Raw genomic sequence first — 19,480 nt, forward strand, 5'->3', positions numbered from 1 at the left:
ATCCTCCTCATGGCACAAGATTGGGGAGTCCTCTTAGAACACCTTCAATGGACAATGGATCTCCTACGTCGCCTGGGTTTCTTGCTCAACGGGGAGAAGTCCTGCCTATCCCCGACCCGACACATGGAGTTCCTTGGGTTCACGGTCGACTCGGAAGCGGAGTCTCTCAGTCTCCCTCCAACCAAAATACGCTTAATCCGCAAGGAACTACGACGTGCCCTCACGAGACACCAGCTGTCGTTGCAACACCTGGCACGACTCATTGGACTACTGACCTCGTCCATCCAGGCGGTGTTCCCGGCTCCGCTCCACTACCGAGCTCTTCTACGCCTGAAGATAGCACACCTTCGCAAAGGGGCCTCGTATGCAGATTTGGTTCCCCTGGACTCGGAATCCCGAGACGAGATGACCTGGTGGATCCACAACCTATCCGCCTGGAATGGCAAGGCCATCTTCAACTCTCAGCCAGAGTTCACGGTGGACTCACTTGCGAGTCTCCACGGCTGGGGCGCACACTGCAACGGGGTGACCACTGGGGGTCGAGGGACAGACGCAGAGTCCCGACTCCACATCAATGCCCTAGAACTATTGGCTGGTTCCTTCGTGATCAAGAGCTTTGCGAACGGCACGGCCAGTGCATGCATCAGACTGCGTATGGACAACATCTCAGCGGTCCGGTATGTCAACCACCTGGGAGGCACACGCTCAGCGATGTTGGCCCACTTAGCGAAAGATTTCTGGACCTATTGTCTAGCCAGGAACCTGACGGTCCAGGCGGAATACCTTCCTGGCCTTCACAATACCCATGCGGATTGGAGCTCACGCTATCTCGCAGACACCAGCGATTGGAAATTGGATACAGAGGTGTTCTCTACTATCTCGTCCCTTTGGGGGCCTTTCTCTATAGACCTCTTCGCTTCCAGACTCAACGCACAACTACCCAGGTTCTACAGCTGGCGCCCGGACCCAGCCGCGGAGGCAGTGGACGCGTTCCTACAGGAATGGCCCGACTCACGCCTTTACGCTTTCCCGCTATTTGCCATGCTCCCCCGAGTGCTACTCCAGGTACGGCACCAGATGGCGGATATGGTCCTGCTAACCCCATTCTGGGGTACCCAGTCGTGGTTCCCTCAACTCCTGGAACTGGCAATAGACGTTCCCGCTCTTCTGCCGCCCAACCGGGACCTTCTGCTGAACCCGATGGGCCAACAACACCCCCTCCTACTGGACGGATCATTACGGTTACTGGCATGGAGAATTTCGGGGGACCCTGGGAAGTCCCAGGAGTTTCGGACACAGCTCGACGCCTCTTGGCTGACGCATGGGCTCCCGGCACTAGACGCTCATATGGGACCACTTGGAGAGCTTGGGCTGGTTGGTGCCTGGCTAGTGCCCTGGATCCCGTGGCGGCCCCTGTGACGGCGATACTACTCGGACCTCACCTTGCAACAACTCTCTGCCAAATTGGTATGCCTGTTCTGCCTCATTTCATGTAAACGAGTCTCGGAGGTACGTGCCCTGGACCATGATGCGAGATCCTTCACCCCGGATGGACGAAGAAGGCCATACGCTCAGTCTCGTACCCGAGTTTTCTGTCTAACCCACTGTTGTGCCCAGTGACCTGTTTGAAGGAATACGAACTTCGAACGAAGGCCCATAGGTCGGACCCAACGCCTCAACTTTTCCTTGCGACCCGTCGACCATCAGCCACGTCCATGGCCTCTTCGGGGGCACGCCTGGAAGACCTTATGAGGATGGCGGACTGGTCCAGAGAATCCACCTTCAGGGAATTCTACTTCCGACCTCAGCCACACGTTTTCTCGGCAGTCATTGCTCAGCTTTAAACTAGCAATATGAGCCTCCGTGTCTTGACATAAAATTACATGATTTTGCTATTTCATGACGAAAAGTCATGATTTTATAAAAGACACGGAGGCGAGTATTGCCCCTCCCTATTACTTATTTATATAATTCCCCCCCCCTGTCATTTCTCGCTTTGGGCGGTAAGTATAACATTGCCTTCCATGAATGTATGACTTATATGTACATCTGACTCATGACACTTCACATACATGGGGACTCTTGACTCAGGTACGAATGGGGGTACACTAACGGGTGGCTTGGTTTCCAATGTATCGTATCTTGACATGGGCAAATAGTGTTAGTACCGATTTAACCTTTGGACTCCTGTCATTATGTCTTCACAGGTTCATCCACTTCTAAGCGCATCGCATGAAGGACGTCTCTATGCTCAGGACTTCCACAAGTTAGCTGAAGTTCAAGAGTTGACAAAGAGATGGACTCCCTATGGTTAAAGTTTCACCATTCGTTCCCGGTTTTGCCTATGTTCGAGGGCATCCGCTGTTCCTGTATCAACAAGGACTCTGGGCCGTGGCCCTTCTAGTGCTGGACTGTTTCCTGACTTCCGGTTACTGTTGGCGGGTAGCATCTCCAAAGAAAGAGGAATTGGAGGAGGAGGTGCTGCCTATTATACTGGGACTGGATATGGGAGTGTCCTATCTCTATGGTTACTGTTTTTTCTTACTGTTAATATACTTTGCTGCTATTGGTGGACAGTAAAGAAAGGGTTAAGCAATACTCGCCTCCGTGTCTTTTATAAAATCATGACTTTTCGTCATGAAATAGCAAAATCATGTAATTTTCATCTAATTTTGTCCAGCTTGACAAAATCCAGTGTTTAGTAAATAACCATGTTATATTAGCACTAATGAGATAAAATTTCTCTTAATTATGAATTGCTTGCTTGACTACAGACTTCTAAGCATCCAACATTGCATGTTGCCCCCTCAAATTTTGTAATTAAAACTGGTTCCTGATACTCATAAAGGGGTAGTTAAAGGATCACTCTAAGCACCATCACCACTTCAATGATTTTAAGTGGTCATAGTGATTGGAGTCTGTATGTTCAGAATTTCAGTTTAAAACACTATACATAAAGAGTTAAACTATATCTGCTGGAGGTGTAACTCCACCCTTGGCATTAGCATCGATACCTCTGACCGGCTCCCTCGTGCGCCTTTTACTGATGCCGCGGGAGCTGGAATATGACGTCATATTCCGGCTCCCGCGGCATCAGAAAACAGCCTGCGAGGGAGCCGGTCAGAGAGATCAGAGAGCTCCCTCGCCGCCTCCTAATGAACTTCAGCAGCCCCACTGGACCACCAATGAAAGACCCACGCCAGCACTCCAGGTAGGGAGGCTGGGTGGGAAATTTAAATTTAATTTAGATAATTAATTACTGTGTGTGTATGTGTGTGTGCATGTGAGTGTGAGTGTGTATGTGTGTGCATGTGAGTGTGAGTGTGTATGTCAGTGTGTGTGTGTGTGTGTCTGTCAGTGAGTGTGTGTGTGTGTGTGTCTGTCAGTGAGTGTGTGTGTCTGTGTGTGTCTGTCAGTGAGTGTGTGTGTGTGTGTGTGTGTGTGTGTGTCTGTCAGTGAGTGTGTGTGTGTGTGTCTGTCAGTGAGTGTGTGTGTGTGTGTGTGTGTGTCTGTCAGTGAGTGTGTGTGTGAGTGAGTGTGTGTGTGTCTGTCAGTGAGTGTGTGTGTCTGTCAGTGTGTGTGTGTGTCTGTCAGTGAGTGTGTGTGTGTGTGTGTGTGTCAGTGTGTGTGTGTGTCTGTCAGTGAGTGTGTGTGTGTGTGTGTGTGTGTGTGTCTGTCAGTGTGTGTCTGTCAGTGTGTGTGTGTTCGAGTATGTGTCTGTGAGTTTGTGTGTGTGTGTGAGTATGTATTTTTCTGTAAGCCTGTCTGTCTGTATGTATCTGTATGACGGTATGCCTCTGTATGTATGTATGTGTCTGTATGTCTTGTACGTATGTTTCTGTATGTCTTTGTATGCATGTATGTAACTGGATGTATGTTTGTCTCTGAATGTCTGTATATATGTCTCTGTATGCATGTATGTAACTGTATGCCTTTATGTCTCTGTATGTACGTATGTGTGTGTCTCTGTATGCCTGTATGTCTTTGTATGCATGTTTCTGTATGTATGTATGTGTCTGTATGACGGTATGCCTCTGTATGTGTCTGTATGACGGTATGCCTCTGTATGTATGTATGTGTCTGCATGCCTGTATGTCTCTGTATGTATGTTTCTTTATGCCTGTATGTCTGTATGTATGTGCCTGAATGTCTTTGTATGTATGTTTCTGTATGCCTGTCTGTATGTATGTGTCTGTATGACGGTATGCCTCTGTATGCATGTATGTCTTTATATGCCTGCATGTCTCTGTATGCATGTATATCTCTGCTTGTATGTCTCTGACTGTATGTGTCTGTATGTCTCTGTATGATTATTTCTGTCTTTGTATGACAGTGTACCTGTATGACTTTGACTGTGTGACTGAAAAATGATGCCTGTGTGCCTGTGGCTTGGGAGGAAAGACACACAGGTGAAGATGCATTTTTTTTTTTTTTAATGAGGGTTGGGGGCGCCAAAATGCATCTTCGCCTGTGTAACTAAAAATCCTAGCACCGGCCCTGTTGGCAACAGAAGACCAACTGAGACATTGCCTCATCTTATTGCCATCCAACTCTTTTCCAGGCTATCCTGCTCCATCACTGCGGTAGAGTGAAGTCATCAGAGGAGGCCTCAGTGCTGGATCAATAGTATATTTCTGCTTAATTTTTAATTTTTATTTCTCTTAGGTGGTAGACCAATGTCAACAAATGTTACTCTAACAAAAACACTGTTTCTTGGTTGGAGTGACCCTTTGCCATGAAATAAAGCATGATCAAATTAGTGATGAATTAAAATCTCTGAATTATCATATAGTACAGGTATAGTATTTGTTTATTTTTGGCAGCTCTATGCAGTTCTGAAGTCAAACATTCCAATTTGAAACAGGATTGAGAATTTAGACGAACAGCTCGTTCTGATAGCATATCTCAGTGTGTCCTTACAGGGTTAAACTGTATGCATTTGCCTATTTGAATATTTATCATACAATACTTTTTAGTTAAAGACTTAACATAGATTAATAGTAATGCAGTCAATAATATGAACATTGATTATACAATCAAAGTATATAAAAAATCATTGAATCACTACTCACATTATTGAGCCACATAAACTTTAGAATTAGCTGATTTCAGGCTGGTCTAAAAATAACACAAAAGCTGATGATATAATCAATAACATGAGAAAAACATGAAGCTGTAACATTACTAGATTTTAAGCATTTTTTTTATAATAAACAGGTGATAGAAGACTGAGTTTACATACTACATATATAGATAACAGGAACAAGTGTATTATTCTTTCAGGAGTATGAAAATGTTTTAAAGGAAATGCTAACTGGATGTTTGTTCCAGCAACAATGGTCTGGGAGAGAAAATGAGTGGGGCATACAGAGAAACATAGAAGAGGTGTAAAGTAATGGAGGGAAGAAAATATGTAGGGAAATTGTAGAAAACAAGTGAGAATATGTACTGAAGAGATCATTTACACAATAAGATACAATAATAATAATAATAATAATAATATTAATTAATACAGAAAATAATAAAACAGGGGATAAACTCTATAAGTACAATTATTCAGTGGGATACAAGTAATAACGTATCAGTTTATATACATTTTATTGTTATATACAGTCAAATATATACAACATATTAGCAATAGTGATGTCGCAAACACAAAATTTTTTGACTTCAATGGGCAGGCAAATTTTAAAACCCACAGGGACTGTTTCTGGCCACAAAAGTGATGGAAAAGTTGTTTCAAGGGGACTAACACCTTGACTGTGGCATGCCGGAGGGGGATCCATGGCAAAACTCCCATGGAAAATTACACAGTTGATGCAGAGTCTGGTTTTAATCCATAAAGGGCATAAATCACCTAACATTCCTAAATCGCAATGGATATGGATTGACACCTGACATATGACATATTGACACCTTGACATATGGATTGACACCTGTCCTCAGAGACCCTGATACACACTGACACAGAGCAGAATATGTACTGTTCCCCCTACATAGGGTCACTTGGCAGATATGGATTGACACCTATCCTAAGGATCCCTGATACACAATGACACAGAGCAGAATAGAGACTGTCCCCCCTACATAGGGTCACTTGGCAGATATGGATTGACATCTGTCCTCAAAGCCCCTGATACACACTGACAAAGAGCAGAATAGAGACTGTTCCCCGTCCTCAGAGACCCTGATACACACTGACATAGAGCAGAATAGAGACTGTTCCCCCTACATAGGGTCACTTGGCAGATATGGATTGACACCTGTCCTCAGAGCCCCTGATACACACTGACAAAGAGCAGAATAGAGACTGTTCCCTGTCCTCAGAGCCCATGATACACAGGGCCGGCCTTAGGGGTGTGCGACCTGTGCGGCCGCACAGGGCGCCATGGCAACAGGGGCGCCGGGCGGCCGACACAGCTCGCACTCAGTGACTCACAGGCCGGCCCGAGTTATGTGCAGAGCAAGTCAAGTGCTTTGTGCTGTGCACTTGACTTGCACATTATGAAGAGAGCAGCGGCCGGGTGAGAGAGGAGGTCCTGGAACACAGAGGAAGAGCATGCTCCGCCTCCACAGTCATTCGCGGAAGGATCCGCACAGTGAGTGTGAGGGAGGAGGTCAGTGCTGGTATCAAGGTCGGCAGACTGGGACACTGTCAGGAGGGTCCAGGGAGCAGCAAGATTTAATGTGAGTCTGCTTAATCTTGTTATAACTATTGTTTTTCTTTTATTAAATAGATTGTTGGGGAAGGGGTTTTGTAGAAGGGGAGGGGTTTTGGTTTAGGGAGGAGCAGAGGTTTTATACAAGAGGTTAGGGTTTTGGTGTAGGAAAGGGGTTTTGTAGAAGAGGGGGATGGCATTTCTGGTGAAGTGGCAGGGGAAAGGATTTTGTGGAGGGGGCATGGGTTTTGTTGAAGGGGAAGCAGGGGGTTTGTAGAGGGAACAGGGGCTTAGTATAAGGGGGGCAGGGGCTTAGTATAAGGGTGGCAGGGGCTTAGTATAAGGGGGCAGGAGTTTAGTATAAGGGGGAAGGGGTTTAGTATAAGGGGGCAGGAGTTTAGTATAAGGGGGAAGGGGCTTAGTATAAGGGGGCAGGGGTTTAGTATAAGGGGGAAGGGGTTTAGTATAAGGGGGCAGGGGTTTAGTATAAGGGGGCAGGGGTTTAGTATAAGGGGGCAGGGGTTTAGTATAAGGGGGCAGGGGTTTAGTAGAAGGGGAGCAGGGGTTTAGTAGAAGGGGAGCAGGGGTTTAGTAGAAGGGGAGCAGGGATTTAGTAGAAGGGGAGCAGGGGTTTAGTAGAAGGGGAGCAGGGGTTTAGTAGAAGGGGAGCAGGGATTTAGTAGAAGGGGAGCAGAGGTTTATGTAGAATGAGTACAGGGCTTTTGTAGAGGGTGGCAGTGGTTTTGGTGGAGGGGGAAGGTTTTAGTGATATTATGTGTACATTGCTGTATAGTTGATATATATAATGATAGCATGTGTTTTGTTAAAGGGGGAGAAAAAACTTTGTAGAAGGGTGGGCAGGGGTTGTATTAAAGGGAGAGCAGGGGTTTTGTAGAAAGGGAGGCGGGGGTTTTGTGGGAGGGTTTTTCTTGTTGGAGCAGGTGGTCGAACATTAGGAATGTTGAATTCCAACGCGTCGGGCTGTCGCAAATCAAGCGCCTCACTGGCATGTTGTTTCGCCGCTGGATATTGGAAAAGTGCACCATGGCCGTGTAGGAACGCCTGAAATGGCCACACACCTTCCTGGCCTGCTTAAGGACATCCTGTAAGCCTGGGTACTTATGCACAAAGCGTTGTACGATCAGATTACACACATGTTCCATGCACGGCACATGTGTCAACTGGCCCAAATGCAATGCTGCCAACAAATTTCTTCCGTTGTCACAAACCACTTTGCCGATCTCCAGTTGGTGCGGAGTCAGCCACTGATCCACCTGTGCGTTCAGGGAGGACAGGAGTGCTGGTCCAGTGTGACTCTCTGCTTTCAGGCAAGTCAACCCCAAGACGGCGTGACACTGCCATATCCGGGATGTGGAACAGTACCTGGGAGCTTAAGGGGTGCCGTTGATGTGGAGCAAGATACAGCAGTAGAAGAGGACTCAGCCGAGGAGGTTATGAAAGAGGATGGAGTAGGAGGAGTAGAGGAGGTGGCAGCAGGCCTGCCTGCAAGTCTTGGCGGTGTCACCAACTCCTCTGCAGAGCTACGCTATCCATGCTTGGCAGCCGTCAGCAGGTTTAACTAATGCGCTGTGTAGGTGATATACCTGCCCTGACCATGCTTTGCAGATCGGGTATCAGTGGTCAGATGGACCCTTGCCCCAACACTGTGTGCCAGACATGCCATTACTTCCTTTTACTCAATCGAGTACAGGTTGGGGTTTGCCTTTTGTGCAAAGAAATTTCGGCCGGGTACCTTCCACTGCGGTGTCCCAATAGCTACAAATTTTTTGAACGCCTCAGACTCCACCAGCTTGTATGGTAAAAGCTGGCGGGCTAAGAGTTCAGTCAAGCCAGCTGTCAAACGCAGGGCAAGGGGGTGACTTTGTGACATTGGCTTCTTACACTCAAACATGTCCTTGACAGACACCTGACTGGGGGCAGATGAGCAGGAACTGCTCAAGGCGAGAGACGCAGGGCCGGATGGTTGAGAGGGGGCAAGGAGGACAGCAGTGGTTAACGTGGCTGAAGATGCTGGACCAGGAGGAGGATGGCAGCTTTGAGTTTGTGTGCTGCTTGTACTCATGTGTTGATCCCATAGGCGTTTGTGATGTGCGATCATGTGCCTTCGCAAAGCAGTTGTACCTAGGTGGGTGTTGGACTTCCCACGACTCAGTTTCTTTTGGCACAGGTTGCAAATGGCATCGCTGTTGTCAGAGGCAGACACACAAACAAAATGCCACACTGCTGAGCTCTGCAATGACGGCATTCTGGTGGTGGCAACAGCATGCGTTGATTGGCGTGCTGTCTGGTTGACCCCGGGTGCCGATGCATGCTGTCTGACTGTGCCACTAGCTCCTTGCGACGACCTCCCCCTGCTTCCAACTCGTCTCCTCCTCCTCCTCTCTGTCTCCCCATCTGAACTTTCCCCCTGTTCTTCTTCTCTTCTAGCGGACACCCACATGACATCCACGGACGCATCGTCATCATCAACCGCTTCACTTGTATCTGACAACTCAGCAAAGGAAGCAGCAGCGGGTACAACATCATCATCATCACACCGTACGTGTGTAATGCTGCCTGACTGAGACATATCCCTGTTATCTACATCTTCTGGCAATAATGGTTGCGCATCACTCATTTCTTCCAACTGATGTGTAAATAACTCCTCTGACAGATCAACTGAAGCGGCTGTGGTGCTAGTGTTGGTGGTGGCGGCAGGCGGGCGAGTGGTAACCCAGGTGCCCAAAGCTAAGCTGGAGGAGGATGGTGTGTCAAGGTTCCGAGCGGATGCTGTAGAAGATTGGGTGTCCTGTGTTAGCCAGTCAACTATGTCCTCAGAACTTTTCAAGTTCAGGGTACGTGGCTGCTGAACACTGGGCATTATTCTAGGGCCAAAGGGAATCACAGCACCACGACCACGACGGCCCCTGCGGGGTGGCCTGCCTCTGCCTGTCATTTTTTTTTCGATTAGTGGTACTATGCGTGCAAGCTACTGTGACAACAGATATGAGTGGCACTGGTGTGACACTGTGCCTTGGCAGGCCCTGAAACGCACACTCATGAAGGAAACTGACTGCTATTATATTACAGTCCAAAAAGTTTCGTTTTTTTAAATGCAAGCTATTGGGACACCAGATATGAGTGATTGGTGGCACTGGGCAGGCCCTGAAATGCACACTCGTGAAGGAAACTGATTGCTTTTATATTACAGTCCAAAAAGTTTAGTTTTTTTTTAAATGCAAGATATTGTGACACCAGATATGAGTGGTGGCACTGGGCAAGTGGGCACAGTATACGCTGTGAAAAATTTACAGGCACCACCTGGCAGACCCATAGTAAGCGGTACAGATTCCATTTTACAACCCCCAGCAGTAATCCTGGATAAGTTTTTGATTAAATATGTACCTAGACAGAGGTCCTATATTAATGACTTTTTGAAAATTATCGAAACTATCAACATTGGACAATTCGCTAATTTACCTATATATAATTTTTCTAACATTGACATCCCATGGGGTGTATAGATTATGGAAATTCAGATACTCAGATGTTTGTCACTCATATCCCTATAGCAGATCACAATAAAGCTTATCATTAGGGTGCAGTGAGGATATCTTCCTAATTATCTCCGTTTCTATATTACTCTAGGGTGGCATAGGACTGTAGGATCACTTGTAAATACTTTATTTGTTTGGGGTCTCTGACCATATTATTTGAATAGCCAGGTTTTGTACGTTGACTTAACCGCGCTATAGATATCATTCCAGAATATGCAGAGAGACTCACTTACATATTGAGACTATTTGCACATCTCAAAAAAAAATTTCTACATTTTTTTTTCATTTCCAAATTTATTGACTTATGCATTCAATTTTGGTAGAAGAAATCATTGACCTTCTGATTATCTGTTGCAACATTACATTTCCTAAAAATACTTTTAGACATAGGTACAGGGATGATTCTATTTGTCAATATATTTATACATCTATAGGGTCCCTACTATTGTATACAAATTTCTTCTTATATTCAAAGAAATACCCCTCTGTATATCCTGCAAAATATTTGCAGGTCTTGTCATGTATTTTTTCTTTGTTTTAAAAAAAATATATATTAAGAGTGTGTATTTATGTTCAATTTATTTCTTTATACCTTGTATTTTGACACTTTCGTCATTATTGTGCGCTGGGGAAACTAATACACGCATGCGCACACAGAGAGGAGCACGTAATGACGTCATGTGCGTCATTACGTCATTCGGACGCGACCCGCGCAAACAAGCGGGCGCGCCGAAAATGGACATAAATGATGAACTCACCACACTTTCTTACCTACACAGGGCCATTGAAGGGGCTGAAGGGTCCCGAGCGCGCAGCCCACTTATCGCACACAAGAGTTCATACCTGGATATATTTGACCTGGACCGGCTAAAGGATTCACCAAGTATCTGCCACATCTATCATTACCAAGCAACAGAGGAGGAACAGTTTATAATCCATAACGAAGAAAGTCATATTTGGGACTGGATGTTTCCCTTTTTCAGCAGAACACATTGGTGAGATCGAACCAGATACAATAGTGTGTACACACTGGTGACTGTAGATAAATTTTTTCATTTTTTCATTCATTTTTTCATTTTTTCATTTTTCTTTTTTCTTTTTTCTTTTTTCATTTTTTCACTCATTTTTTTTTACCATTATTGTATATATTGTATATACTGTATATACTTTCCTGTCCATATTGGTCTATATCCCAGATTGAGATTTTCTCACACTACTACAATGTTTATCATATCTATATGAATTTAACTCTTGAAAGGATATTGTGTATTTTACATGACATCACACTGGTTGCCATAGGATACTTGTCATTTACAGTATCCATCTTTTCATCTTTTTTGTACATATCTATAATTTATATGAAATTGCTTCACTATCCATGATTAAATACGTACTACTTTTTTGCATTTTTTTGAGTGCAGTATCATTTATTGTATTATATTATTTGGAGGTTAATGGGCCACCTTGATATCTTGCACCAACATAGATATAAGAGTGCCTGTACATTTAGATTTTTTTTTTGATTTTTTTTTTTTACAGTATACGCTGTGAGCCTGACACACACGCTGGCAGACAACTAACTGCTATTCAATCTATTACAGTCAAAATTGTATATTTTTTTTAAAATGTACACTACTGTTACACCAGATATGAGTTGCACTGGTGTGACACTGTGCCCTGGCAGGCCCTGAAACGCACACGCGTGAAGGAAACTGACTGCTATTATATTACAGTCCAAAAAGTTTTGGTTTTTTTTAAAATGCAAGCTATTGTGACACCAGTGAGTGAGTGGTGGCACTGGGCAGGCCCTGAAACGCACACTAGTAATGGAAACTGACTGCTATTATATTACAGTCAAAAAAGTTTTTTTTTTTTTTTTTAAATCCAAGCTATTGTGACACCAGTGAAGGAGTGGTGGCACTGGGCAGGCCCTGAAACGCACACTAGTGATGGAAACTGACTGCTATTATATTACAGTCAAAAAAGTTTTTATTTTTAATTGCAAGCTATTGTGACACCAGTGAGTGAGTGGTGGCACTGGGCAGGTGGGCACAGTATATGCTGTGAGCCTGACACACAGGCTGGCAGGCAGGCAACTGCAATTACATTACACAGAAAAAAAAAGCAGACTGATGTTCTAGCCCTAAAAAGGGCTTTTTGGGGTGCTGTCCTTACAGCAGAGATCAGATGAGTCCTTCAGGACTGTAGTGGACACTGAATACACTAGCCTAGCTATCAATTTCCCTATCAAATCAGCAGCAGCTACACTGTCCCTCCTCTCACTAAGAATGCAGCTTCACAATGAATGTAAAATGGATGCTGTCCAGTAGGTGGGAGGATCTGGGAGGGAGAGTCTGCTGCTGATTGACTGGAATGTGTCTGCTGACTGTGAGGTACAGGGTCAAAGTTTACTCAATGATGATGAATAGGGGGCGGACCGAAAAGCGCATGTGTTCTCCATCTGTGGCGAACGCGAACAAGCGATGTTCGCCAGGAACTATTCGCCAGCGAACAGTTCGGGACATCACTAATGCTGTGCAATTTTGGGCACCTGTTCTAAAGAAGGATATTATGGCACTAGAAAAAGTGCAGAGACGGGCTACAAAATTAATAAAAGGAATGGAACATATGAGCTATGAAGAAAGGTTAACAAATTTAAACCTATTTAGTTTAGAAAAGCGTCGCCTGAGAGGGGATATGATAACATTATACAAATATATTCAGGGCCAATACAAACCATTGTGTGGAAATCTATTCACAAACCGGACTTTACATACGACACAACGGCCCCTGCTGCCTTTCCCCCCATCCTTCACATACCTGAGCTGTAGTCCATCTCTGCAGGCTCGGAGCTGCGGTCTAGACTCTGTGCTGTATAGCTGCTTCCCTGCGGTTCAGTGAGTAGAGAGAGGCAGGGAGATGCTGTAACTTCCTATTCCTGACTCTCTCCACACACAGTGACCCCTGCTGGCCGGTGCTGGTATTGCAGAGTAATCTCCGTTTATACTGAGGAAAATATTTTCATTTGTTCGCCAGTATTACTGCAATACCATCATGGCCAGGCAGCCTCAAATACCGTCTGTGCCTTAAAATACCAGCCAGGTGGCATACCTAAGAGTAGTGTGTAAAAAAACAAAAAAAATTTTTTTTTTTTTTTAATGGGCCTATTCGATGGGCCTGGAGCTGCAGCTCCATCAGCCCCTATGTTAATCTGGCCCTGGTTTCAATACATCTCCTGCACCTCCAATGAAGTACTATAAAAGAAGGACTGGGTAGAAATGTTGGTTTTCCAATCATTTCTAAAAGCCTTTTCCGATACATCTTGAAAAACTACGTATGTTAGAATTTAAAGGGTAAGCAGAGACTTTTAAATAAGCGTTTCTGAACAAACATTATGGCCATAAACATAGACAGAAATATGTGTTGCTTTACACAAATAACAATGTTTTTTTTTTCAGATTTAGAGAGTTATTGTGGTTGTAACCATGATGTAAGAGAAATATCTAAACATAAGCCTTTAACAAAAAAAATCTAATTATGTTGAATGGTTTGCAGAAAAAAAACCTCAATATAAATAAATCAATGGCCCATAGTTATTTATGTCTTATTAGCATTTATATAGCCCCAACATATTCTGCTGTGCTTTAAAATTATAGAATGGGGATATTTGACAACAAGTAATTTACATATGGAATATAACAGAGTCAAGAGGTGAAGAAGGCCCTACTCAAACAAGCTTACAATCTTTGAGTTGTATAGTATGTGACTTCTTAACTAATTATTCATGGGAAAATGTTATGAGAACATACGTTTGTTTAGAAGTGGACAGTACCATATATATATATATATATGGAATCTAACAATAATATTGAAAATAGAGCTATTCTTTTGTTGCAAGTAAGAAAGAAAAAGTTAAATACATTAACCATATTGTAAAAACCAAAGAAAATGTTACCTGCGCTCTCTCCTAAATCCCTATGTATATTTAAACAAATGGAGGTCATTTAGTTACTCCAATGGCCGTTGGAGGGAATGCCCGCCTGCCAATGTCAAGGCAGACCCCCTCAAGTGGGTTCCTTTCACCTTGCTTCCTTGAGCTTCTGGCAAAGACACCTCTAATGAGACAGAGAGGGGTATTTTTTTATATACACCCCTATATACTTATTAACCCTTAATAGGGAACACATGGGATGGGCGGCAGCATTGTAACATAGCTGTGCGATACAAAAAGTGAATACAAATACAAAAAGATAAGTCCTACGCTCACTCCCATTACTCCTGGGTGGTTTCTGCCACCCAGGAGTGATGGGAGTGAGCGCAGGACTTTTTTTTTGTATTTACATTAACCTTATTGTTGCAAATGTTTTAACATTTATCGTTCGGTCAAGGCATAGATATGAAAATATATAAAATATATTGGGGTCTATTCAAAAATCTCAAACAAAAAATATTTTTGGGCCTAAATAAGCTGATATGGAAAACATTTTCCATCTCAGCTATAGTCACAGTTGGGTTTCTTTTGTTATTTTTCCAGTTCACATGGTTAGTAGTAGGGTTGTCTTGTAGAAGTATAAATACAAACTGTATAGTTCAGGCCAAACTAGTCACAATGACTAGTTACACACTAAATGTTATTGTTTAAATTTAATTTTGCTACAAATGAGAGTTTAGTTAATAACTCTGACATTTTTCAATTCAATGGATTTGGTGTTGTTCATTGTGTAAGCCTCAGTGTATCAATCAATTTGTTAAGGTGCACGAGAGATACTAAATTATTATTTTAGAGTTTTTTTATTAGTTATTTATATGTTAAATGAATAGAGAGAGAAAGACAACTTTAAAGATGGTATCATGAAAATAGATTATTGAGTATAATGTGTTTACATTTAAAAAACTTAATATAAACCATTAGTTAAACAAATAAAAACAATCTCTCAGTTTATCATTGCTTAAATTATGTAATTAAATGCCTTTTTCATTACTCATTGCATTGATAATTATGTTGGTGAGTATATAAAAAAGAAGAGATTGTGCTATATCAATATATCTTCTACCATACATTATATAATTTACTATGTGATATGGTCTACATGATATCTTTTAACCCCTTAAGGACCAAACTTCTGGAATAAAAGGGAATCATGACATGTCAGACATGTCATGTGTCCTTAAGGGGTTAAACCTTTTTTCACACTACATTTCTCGAATACAACAAGATGTTGTATTCGAGAGTTATATGCTATTTGAAATTTTCTTACAAACCTTTAGTACACTGTAAAATAGCAAACAGCATCTTTTTGCATTAAGTCAATATAATTAGAAAGCGAGCTGTTTGCAATCAACTGTACTTAAATAACATTATAAAAAGGAGAAACAACAGTAACTGGCTATGTATGGCATTGTTTAGAATTATTTTACGCTTTTTAAGAAGGTGTTATCTATATTGTTTTTACTTTGATTAGTTTTAGCAACCCTTTAAACCCAATCATAAATGTTAGGATTTACTCATATGTTGTGCATTTTTAATATCATGTATATTAATTTGGATATTTATTTTTTTTGGCCCTATGTGAAGGACATTATATGGAGTAGAGTGCAAAGTAACTTACAATATACATTATATAAAAGATATTCTAGAGAAAATATGTTGTGCTTACATCATTTCATAAATACAGTTGCAAGAAAAAGTATGTGAACCCTTTGGAAGGATATTGATTTCTGCACAAATTGGTCATAAAATGTGATCTGATCATCATCTAAGTCACAACAATAGACAATCACAGTCTGCTTAAACTAATAACACACACATAATGAAATGTTGCCATGTTTTTATTGAACATACCAGGTAAACATTCACAGTGCAGGTGGAAAAAGTATGTGAACCCCTAGACTAATGACATCTCCAAGAGCTAATTGGAGTGAGATGTCAGCCAACTGGAGTCCAATCAATGAGATGAGATGTGAGGTGTTGGTTACAGCTGCCCTGCCCTATAAAAACACAAACCAGTTCTGGGTTTGCTTTTCACAAGAAGCATTGCCTGATGTGAATGATGCCTCGCACAAATGAGCTCTCAGAAGACCTACGGTTAAGAATTGTTGACTTGCATAAAGCTGGAAAGGGTTATAAAAGTATCTACAAAAGCCTTGCTGTTTATCAGTCCACAGTAAGACAAATTGTCTATAAATGGAGAAAGTTCAGCACTGCTGCTACTCTTCCTAGGAGTGGCCGTCCTGTAAAGATGACAGCAAGAGCACAGCGCAGACTGCTCAATGAGGTGCAGAAGAATCCTAGAGTGTCAGCTAAAGACTTACAAAAGTCACTGGCAAATGCTAACATCCCTGTTAGCGAATCTACAATACGTAAAACACTAAACAAGAATGGATTTCATGGGAGGATACCACAGAGGAAGCCACTGCTGTCCAAACAAAACATTGCTGCACGTTTACAGTTTGCACAAGAGCACCTGGATGTTCCACAGCAGTACTGGCAAAATATTCTGTAGACATATGAAACCAAAGTTGAGTTGTTTGGAAGAAACACACAACACTATGTGTGGCGAAAAAGAGGCACAGCACACCAACATCAAAACCTCATCCCAACTGTGAAGTATGGTGGTGGGGGCATCATGGTTTGAGGCTGATTTGTTGTGTCAGGGCCTGGATGGATTGCTATCATCGAAGGAAAAATGAATTCCCACGTTTATTAAGACATTTTGCAGGAAAACTTAAGGCCATCTGTCAACCAGCTGAAGCTCAACAGAAGATGGGTGTTGCAACAGGACAATGACACAAAGCATAGAAGTAAATCAACAACAGAATGACTTAAACAGAAGAAAATACACCTTCTGAAGTGGCCCAGTCAGAGTCCTGACCTCAACCCGATTGAGATGCTGTGGCATGACCTCAAGAAAGTGATTCACACCAGACATCCCAAGAATATTGCTGAACTGAAACAGTTCTGTAAAGAGGAATGGTCAAGAATTACTCCTGACAGTTGTGCACGGCTGATCTGCAACTACAGGAAACGTTTGGTTGAAGTTATTGCTGCCAAAGGAGGTTCAACCAGTTATTAAATCCAAGGGTTCACATACTTTTTCCACCTGCACTGTGAATGTTTACATGGTGTGTTCAATAAAAACATGGCAACATTTCATTCTTTGTGTGTTATTAGTTTAAGCAGACTGTGATTGTCTATTGTGACTGTGATTTTGCTTTTTATTTTTTATTTTAAAAGAAATATTATTCATGAGATTTGCCAATTACCAGTTACTCACAATTATTATTTTTTACATTTTAAATGAAAAGTTTCAACTATTACAGTCTGTGTGTGTATTATTTTGTAATGTACTTAAGAAAATATGACTTTTGAACTTGTCTCCTGGCTTACCGTTACTCTATGGCATAGCCATATGTAAGTCCATTTTAGTCATAAGGACAGCTTACCCAAACAAAAACAATACCAGTAACTAAAACATACACTAACGGTGATATCATGTATAGGTGTAAGGTGTAAGAGAATCTCAAAAATGCCCATTGGGGTAGATCTTCCAGTTGGGCACGATCTTCCAGTTGTGCATGAAGAAAAGTGGGCTTCTGACAAAAGAGGGCAAAATTGACCAACCCCTAAAGTGGCGTAATCTAGAAAACTGAATGTAACTACCAGAAGTTTAGCCCCTGTGTGCATAATCCCTTAAAATGTTATTATATACCAGCATTCAAATAATTAAACTAGAGGAGAAATATTGTCAAGTGCAGTGTAATAGCTAAGAAAAAGCAGTGTAGTAGTCAGAAGCAGCAGCATCATGGCACCCCAAGCAGCATATAGCTCAGACTAACTTCTTCAAAAAACTTTCAGGAAACAAAGTCATACAGCCCAAATAATCAGGAAAAAAATAAATATCCCTGCTTTCCAGCAGAACGACTCCTAGCGTGTTACACTGCCAAGGTTGGACTAGTGTGCCATCAAGGAAGACATGCTAGGAGCACTCAATAAATCTGGGACAAAGTGCACCCTCCAAACTATACCCTTAGCCAGCTAGCCATCTACTCCTTCAATAGGAATGGAGCAGTGATAGGACTGTGCTCCTGCTGAAAGTGAATTGTGATGGAAATATATAATGTGTAGCAAGGGTCTGTATCAGGCAAAAGATTCTGCATTGTTATCATTACTACAAAGAACCCTTTCCTTTATTTAGACTTAATCTTCTTACTAAATGGGTGACTTCATGTTCTCTGTATAGTCCTGTTTATGAATACATTTCAAGACATTGGCTTAATCCACATATCCCTTAGAGCACTACTGGAGTAATGAGAATTTATCCGATATCCTCAGGCAGGGATTATACCACCCAAGCACATCATAGTAGAGCCCACTTAGAGGTACACTCCACTGCCCAAATTCAAAATAAATAAAAACACTGTTTAGTAGACATACCCCAAGTGAAAACTTGCATGCACGTATTTAAGCATTTTTCATCAGGTTTATATCTAAAAACAGCTTGCAAAACTACAGATCTCTTGTCTGCTGCCTTTTGCTACCTCTTGATTGGACAGATGTTTAAGCCCATGTGATTGGACAGTCGTCATGCCCATCATGGCAAACTAAGCAGTAACCCTACCATGTGGTGCCAATGATGGCCCCTGATTCTTACACTCATAGGCAGCTGGCTTTGCTGCCCAAACAGCAACTCAATAGAAATTCCTTCTTAAATGGTCTCTTCTGAAAATAAATCTTAGTGTTTCTAAACTGCTGCAAATTAATCTTTTCCCACATAAAACTGGTAGGGTGCTGCCCCAAGTGACCCTATGGGCATGCCTCCATTGGATGGAATACAAAAATATAAGCACCTATAACTTGTGACTAGACTAGTAAGATTTGCTACAGTTAAGCTAGATTTAATCTCCTACAATCCACTTTTTCATCCGCTTCTTTCAGAAAGGTTAGAGAGTTAGAGAGTTTGCCTACCACATAAGTGTTAAACAGGCAGGGTATACAGCACTTACTGCTTTTGAACACATCAATTATCAAGATGTTTATTTCAATGTTCTTACTACTATTATCTAGCTCACTTGCTGAATCCATATCTGAATCCTGAGAATTATTACTTTATGTAACAATGGGAGAATAACCTGGAAGAGATTCAGGAGAGGAGCGTATGGAGAAATATATCTGAGGCTGTGTCCAAGATGTCCATATGCTTTACTATTGAAGTTTATAAAACAATGCTCAAGAAGTATACTATTTCTGTAAAACTTTATACAATG

The sequence above is a fragment of the Pelobates fuscus genome, chromosome 6, assembly GCF_036172605.1.
Source record: "Pelobates fuscus isolate aPelFus1 chromosome 6, aPelFus1.pri, whole genome shotgun sequence".
Classification (NCBI taxonomy): domain Eukaryota; kingdom Metazoa; phylum Chordata; class Amphibia; order Anura; family Pelobatidae; genus Pelobates; species Pelobates fuscus.